This window comes from Hemibagrus wyckioides, linkage group LG05 (genome assembly GCF_019097595.1).
Source record: "Hemibagrus wyckioides isolate EC202008001 linkage group LG05, SWU_Hwy_1.0, whole genome shotgun sequence".
In the NCBI taxonomy this organism is placed as follows: Eukaryota; Metazoa; Chordata; class Actinopteri; order Siluriformes; family Bagridae; genus Hemibagrus; species Hemibagrus wyckioides.
Window position 1 is genome coordinate 476164 of NC_080714.1, and position 7995 is coordinate 484158.

Consider the following 7995-nt stretch of genomic DNA (forward strand, 5'->3'; position numbering starts at 1 on the left):
ATAGAGTGAGTATAGAGAGAGTATAGAGAGAGTATAGTGAGAGTACAGAGTGAGTATAGTGAGAGTACAGAGTGAATATAGTGAGAGTACAGAGTGAGTATAGTGAGAGTACAGAGTGAGTACAGAGTGAGTATAGTGTGAGTATAGTGAGAGTATAGTGAGAGTACAGAGTGAGTATAGTGAGAGTATAGTGAGAGTACAGAGTGAGTATAGTGAGAGTACAGAGTGAGTATAGTGAGAGTACAGAGTGAGTATAGTGAGAGTACAGAGTGAGTATAGTGAGAGTATAGTGAGAGTACAGAGTGAGTATAGTGAGAGTACAGAGTGAGTATAGTGAGAGTACAGAGTGAGTATAGTGAGAGTACAGAGTGAGTATAGTGAGAGTACAGAGTGAGTATAGTGAGAGTATAGAGTGAGTATAGTGAGAGTACAGAGTGAGTATAGTGAGAGTACAGGTGGGTGAGTATAGTGAGAGTACAGAGTGAGTATGGTGAGGAGTACAGAGTGAGTATAGTGAGAGTATAGTGAGAGTATAGTGAGTGAGGTACAGGTGAGTATGGTGAGAGTATAGTGAGAGTACAAAGTGAGTATGGTGAGGTATAGTGAGAGTACAGGTGAGTATAGGTGGGTATGGTGAGAGTATAGGTGAGGAGTATGGTGAGAGTACAGGTGAGTATAGTGAGAGTACAGAGTGAGTATGGTGAGAGTACAGAGTGAGAGGTATAGTGAGAGTACAGGTGAGTATGGTGAGAGTACAGGTGAGTGTAATAGAGTGGGTATGGTGAGGAGTATAGAGTGAGTATGGTGAGGTACAGGTGAGTATGGTGAGGTACAGAGTGAGTATAGTGAGGTACAGAGTGAGTATGGAGGTGAGTATAGTGAGGTACAGGTACAGGTGAGGTATGGTGAGAGTACAGGTGAGTGTGGGTGAGGTACAGGTATGGTGAGGTATGGTGAGGTACAGAGTGAGTATGGTGAGGTATATGGTGAGGTACAGGTGAGGTATGGTGTGAGGTATGGTGAGGTACAGGTGAGTATGGTGAGGTATGGTGAGGAGTACAGGTGAGTATAGTGAGAGTACAGGTGAGGTATGGTGAGGTATAGGTGAGTATAGTGAGAGTATGGTGATTGTACAGGTGAGTATAGTGAGAGTACAGGTGAGTATGGTGAGGTATGGTGAGAGTACAGAGTGAGTATGGTGTGAGTATAGTGAGAGTACAGAGTGAGTATAGTGAGAGTATGGTGAGAGTACAGAGTGAGTATGGTGAGGAGTACAGGTGGTATGGTGAGAGTATAGAGTGTGAGGTATGGTGAGGTACAGAGTGAGTATGGTGAGAGTATAGAGTGAGTATAGTGAGAGTACAGAGTGAGTATGGTGAGGTATGGTGAGGTACAGGTGAGGTATAGTGAGGTACAGGTGAGTATGGTGAGAGTGCAGAGTGAGGTATGGTGAGGTATGGGGTGAGTATGGTGAGGTATGGGAGTGAGTATAGTGAGAGTACAGAGTGAGTATAGTGAGAGTATAGAGTGAGTATAGTGAGAGTACAGAGTGAGTATAGTGAGAGTATAGTGAGAGTACAGAGTGAGTATAGTGAGAATACAGAGTGAGTATAGTGAGAGTACAGAGTGAGTACAGAGTGAGTATAGTGAGAGTACAGAGTGAGTATAGAGAGAGTATAGATTGAGTATAGTGAGAGTATAGAGTGAGTATAGTGAGAGTACAGAGTGAGTATAGTGAGAGTATAGTGAGAGTACAGAGTGAGTATAGTGTGAGTATAGTGAGAGTACAGAGTGAGTATAGTGAGAGTATAGTGAGAGTACAGAGTGAGTATAGTGAGAGTACAGAGTGAGTATAGTGAGAGTATAGAGTGAGTATAGTGAGAGTATAGTGAGAGTACAGAGTGAGTATAGTGAGAGTACAGAGTGAGTATAGTGAGAGTATAGTGAGAGTACAGAGTGAGTATAGTGTGAGTATAGTGAGAGTACAGAGTGAGTATAGTGAGAGTATAGTGAGAGTACAGAGTGAGTATAGTGAGAGTACAGAGTGAGTATAGTGAGGTATAGAGTGAGGTATGGTGAGAGTGCAGAGTGAGTATGGTGAGGTATGGAGAGTGAGTATGGTGAGAGTACAGGTGAGTATAGTGAGGTATGAGTGAGGTTACAGGTGAGGTATGGTGAGAGTACAGAGTGAGTATGGTGAGAGTACAGGTGAGTATGGTGAGGTATAGAGTGAGGTATGGTGAGGAGTATAGAGTGAGTATGGTGAGAGTACAGAGTGAGTATGGTGAGGTATGGAGGTGAGTATGGTGAGGAGTACAGAGTGAGTATGGTGAGGTATGGTGAGAGTACAGAGTGAGGTATGGTGAGAATACAGAGTGAGTATGGTGAGGTACAGAGTGAGGTACAGGTGAGGTATAGTGAGGAGTACAGAGTGAGTATAGAGGTATAGATTGAGGTATAGGTGAGTATAGGTGAGTAATTATGGTGAGGTACAGGTGGGTATGGTGAGAGTACAGGTGTGGTATGGTGAGAGTACAGGTGAGGTATAGTGAGAGTACAGAGTGGGTATGGTGAGGTATGGGAGTGAGTATGGTGAGGTATGAGTGAGAGTACAGAGTGGGTATAGTGAGGAGTGCAGGTGAGTATAGTGAGGTATGGTGAGATTATGGTGAGAGTATGGTGAGAGTACAGAGTGAGTATGGTGAGAGTATAGTGAGGTACAGGTGAGTATAGTGTGAGTATGGTGAGGTACAGAGTGGGTATAGTGAGAGTATGGTGAGTACAGGTGAGGTATGGTGAGAGTACAGGTGAGTATAGTGGGAGTATAGGTGAGGTATAGTGAGGTATGGTGAGGAGTACAGAGTGGTAGGTGAGGTACAGAGTGAGTGAGGTACAGGTGAGTATGGTGAGAGTATGAGTATAGTGAGAGTATGGTGAGAGTACAGGTGAGTATGGTGAGAGTATAGTGAGAGTACAGAGTGAGTATAGTGGGAGTATAGAGTGAGTATAGTGAGAGTATAGTGAGAGTACAGAGTGAGTATAGTGAGAGTACAGAGTGAGTATAGTGGGAGTATAGAGTGAGTATAGTGAGAGTATAGAGAGAGTATAGATTGAGTATAGTGAGAGTATAGAGTGAGGTATAGTGGGGTATAGAGTGAGTATAGTGAGAGTATAGAGTGAGTATAGGTGAGGTATAGTGAGGTACAGAGTGAGGTATAGTGAGGTATGGTGAGGTACAGGTGGGTATGGTGAGAGTACAGAGTGAGTATAGTGAGAGTATAGAGTGAGTATGGTGAGAGTACAGGTGAGGTATAGTGAGGAGTACAAGAGTGAGTATAGTGAGAGTACAGGTGAGTATAGTGAGGTATAGAGTGAGTATAATTGAGAGTACAGAGTGGGTATAGTGAGGAGTACAGAGTGAGTATGGTGAGGAGGTACAGAGTGAGTATAGTGAGTATAGAGTGAGTATGGTGAGAGTACAGGTGGTATAGTGAGGTATAGAGTGAGTATAGGTGAGGTACAGAGTGGGTATGGTGAGTATGGTGAGAGTACAGAGTGAGTATAGTGAGGGTATGGTGAGGTACAGGTGAGGTATGGTGAGGAGTACAGGTGGGTATAGGTGAGGAGTACAGAGTGAGTATGGTGAGGTACAGGTGAGTATAATTGAGAGTACAGAGTGAGTATAGTGAGGTATGGTGAGGAGTACAGAGTGAGTATAGTACAGTGAGGTACAGAGTGAGTATAGTGGGAGTATAGAGTGAGGTATAGTGAGGTATAGTGAGGTACAGGTGAGGTATGGTGAGTACAGAGTGAGTATAGTGGGGTAGTAGAGTGAGTATAGGTGAGTATAGAGAGAGTATAGATTGAGTATGGTGAGGTAAGAGTGGTGAGTATAGTGAGAGTACAGAGTGAGTATGGTGAGGTACAGAGTGAGGCATGGTGAGAGTACAGAGTGAGTATGGTGAGAGTACAGGTGGAGTATGGTGAGAGTATAGGTGGTATGGTGAGAGTATGGTGAGAGTACAGAGTGAGTGTAATTGAGAGTACAGGTGAGTATAGTGAGAGTACAGAGTGGAGTATGGTGAGAGTACAGAGTGAGGTATGGTGAGGTATAGAGTGAGTATGGTGAGGTATGGTGAGGAGTACAGAGTGAGTATGGTGAGGTATGAGTGAGAGTACAGAGTGAGTATGGTGAGAGTACAGAGTGAGTATGGTGAGGTATGGAGTGAGTATAGTGAGAGTACAGGTGAGGTATGGTGAGGTACAGGTGAGTATGGTGAGAGTACAGGTGAGTATAGGTGAGGTATAAGAGTGAGTATGGTGAGGTACAGGTGAGTATGGTGAGAGTGCAGAGTGAGGTGGTGAGAGTACAGGTGTGAGTATAGTGAGGTATGGAGGTGAGTATGGTGAGAGTACAGAGTGAGTATAGTGAGGTATAGAGTGAGTATAGTGAGAGTACAGGTGAGTATAGTGTGAGAGTATGGTGAGAGTACAGAGTGAGTATAGGTGAGGAGTATAGTGAGAGTACAGAGTGAGTATATGGTGAGAGTACAGAGTGAGTATATGGTGAGAGTACAGAGTGAGGTATGGTGAGAGTACAGAGTGAGTATGGTGAGGTATAGAGTGAGTATAGGTGAGGTATGGTGAGAGTACAGGTGAGTATAGTTGAGGTATAGTGAGGTACAGAGTGAGTATGGTGAGAGTACAGGTGAGTATGGTGAGGAGTATAGAGTGAGTATGGTGAGAGCACAGAGTGGGTATAGTGAGAGTATGGTGAGAGTACAGGTGAGTATAGTGAGAGTACAGAGTGAGGTATGGTGAGAGTACAGGTGGGTATGGTGAGGTATAGAGAGTGAGTATGGTGAGAGTACAGAGTGGGTATGGTGAGGTATAGAGTGGGTATGGTGAGGAGTACAGGTGAGTATGGTGAGAGTATAGGTGAGTATAGTGAGAGTACAGGTGAGTATGGTGAGGTACAGGTGGAGTATGGTGAGGTATGGTGAGAGTAGAGTATGGTGAGGTACAGGTGAGTATGGTGAGGTACAGGTGAGTATAGAGAGAGTATGGTGAGAGTATAGAGGTGGTGAGAGTATAGAGATGAGGTATAGATTGGGTATGGTGAGGTAGAGTGAGTATAGTGAGAGTACAGAGTGAGTATAGTGAGAGTATAGAGTGAGTATAGTGAGAGTATAGTGAGAGTACAGAGTGAGTATAGTGAGAGTATAGTGAGAGTACAGAGTGAGTATAGTGAGAGTACAGAGTGAGTATAGTGAGAGTACAGAGTGAGTATAGTGAGAGTATAGAGTGAGTATAGTGAGAGTACAGAGTGAGTATAGTGAGAGTATAGAGTGAGTATAGTGAGAGTACAGAGTGAGTATAGTGAGAGTATAGAGTGAGTATAGTGAGAGTACAGAGTGAGTATAGTGAGAGTACAGAGTGAGTATAGTGAGAGTATAGAGTGAGTATAGTGAGAGTACAGAGTGAGTATAGTGAGAGTACAGAGTGAGTATAGTGAGAGTACAGAGTGAGTATAGTGAGAGTACAGAGTGAGTATAGTGAGAGTACAGAGTGAGTATAGTGAGAGTATAGAGTGAGTATAGTGAGAGTATAGAGTGAGTATAGTGAGAGTACAGAGTGAGTATATAATATTGCTGTTTTTGTGTTTGGTGTCTGGACTCTGTAATGACCTCCAGAGCAGGGACATATGTGTGCAGTATTTAGACCTCTCTCTCTCTCTCTCTCTCTCTGGGTTAGTTATGTATCTGAAGGTTCTGTACTCGTCCTCTGTTCTCCTGTCGTCCCGCTCTTTCCCTCCAGCTGCATTCCTCTGAGTTCTGTGTGTGGGAGAGAAGAAGACTGATGTTCTTGGTTTTCCCTTTGTGGTGTTGGGTCAACTGGGCTCTTCATTTCTGAGGATTTACTGTCACACTGATCTGGGAAGTCCCCCATCCAACCCCATCCAATTTTCGGAGGGTAAATGATCTGTAGAATTAAAGCCTGACTCAGGATGTTTAGAGATATTTCAGATATTTTCACTCACTAATATTCAGGATTTTATTGACATATTTTAAAAAGGTAAGTTTTTTTCCCACATCACCATCACTTTTTATCCTGAGACACACCTGGGGGAAAGGTGTGTGTGTGTGTGTGCACTCAGCACTGTGGGTAGAGTGTGAGGTCAGACTGTCACAGTGTGATGAACACAGTCTAAACATACACACACACACACACCTGGATTCAATGTGTCGATGTTTTAACCACTGTGTGTGATTTTGGACCTGTGACATAATCAACCATTAACATCTGCAGACAGACAGACAGACAGAAAAATACAAACAGAGAGAAATACAGACAGAGAGAAATAGACAGAGATAGAGACAGACAGATACATCTGTCTTTTAAGTCCTTGACAGTGTTTTTAAAAGCTACTGTTAAAGTGGAGATTTTTTTTGTAATTAGCCCCGCCCTCTTGTGTTATCACTGTCACAACTGTGTGTGTGTGTGTGTGTGTGTGTGTGTGTGTTTTCTCTATCAATCCTGCATTTCTCTAATAAAAAAGAATTTGCATCTGTGTGTGTGTGTGTGTGTGTGTGTAAGAGAGTGAGAAAGTGAGAATGTGAGTGTGAGAGTGTTTGCCTCCTAAACCTACAGGATATACAGGATTACACACACACACACACACACACACACACATACACACACACACACAGTTCTTGATTCTGGATCTCAAACAAACCCTTTATTCATTCAACACAAAGGCAGATTCACATTTACATCATTGTTAGTCTATATGTGTGTGTGTGTGTGTGTGTTTGACAGAGAGTGACTTTCTCATGGGAAAAAGGAGGTGAGAAGAATTTTCTGGAAATAAAGGACCTCGACATTTCATTGGAATAAATGCTCTTTAAGCGTTCCAGATAAAAAGTTCAACAGTGCTGAGCAGCAGATCCCTGACCACAGTGCTGACCAGCAGAACCCTGACCACAGTTCTGAGCAGCAGATCCCTGACCACAGTGTTGACCAGCAGAACCCTGACCACAGTGCTGAGCAGCAGAACCCTGACCATAGTGCTGACCAGCAGAACCCTGACCACAGTGCTGAGCAGCAGAACCGTGAGGACTGTGACTGACCAGCAGAACCCTGGGGGCCGTGACTGACCAGCAGAACCCTGGGGGCCGTGACTGACCAGCAGAACCCTGGGGGCTGTGACTGACCAGCAGAACCCTGGGGGCTGTGACTGACCAGCAGAACCCTGGGGGCCGTGACTGACCAGTGTGGGACATGACCATACTTACATTAGAACATATGTTTTTCTGCCACATTACCTCCCAGAGTTTTCTCCCAGCGTCTCAGGATGTTTATAGTTTATACTTCATCAGTGGCTCTGCCTCACATCTTCTGTCACGTGTCGGACATCTACATGGACATGTTCACAGTAAACACTGACCTGTGATTGGCTGGTGGTGTAAAGGTGTTCCTAATAAAGTGACAGATACAGCCATGTGTTTAATGAACACGAGTGAGGAAGATTTACAATGACAACGTCTTTTTGAGAAAAGAACAGTAGACTGATTAACACACACACACACACACACACACTGTCCAGTCAGGAGTGAGAGATGACAGTGACAGACCCGTACCTTTTCCTGGGTAATGACCTCACAGTCATGTCACATGCTTTTGTTTACATCACCATGTGTGTGTGTGTTCTCGTCCTCTCACACTGCCCTGTCCAGTAATTGGTGTGTTACCTGATTGTGTTTGTGTGTGTGTGTGTGTTTTGTGCTTTTACAATGATATTTTAACTCTCAGCATCAGTTGTCACTGTTAAGTGGACATGTAGAGTGCAAGTGGACATCACCCTCAGTGACCTGAAGACAGATTCGGACGATGCAGAGTGTGTAATCTTCAACACTGGACATGTGAGATGTCTTTAATGTGTCACAGGAGCCTGTCCTGTCCGGGCTGCACTTTCCCAGACATATATCAACTGTA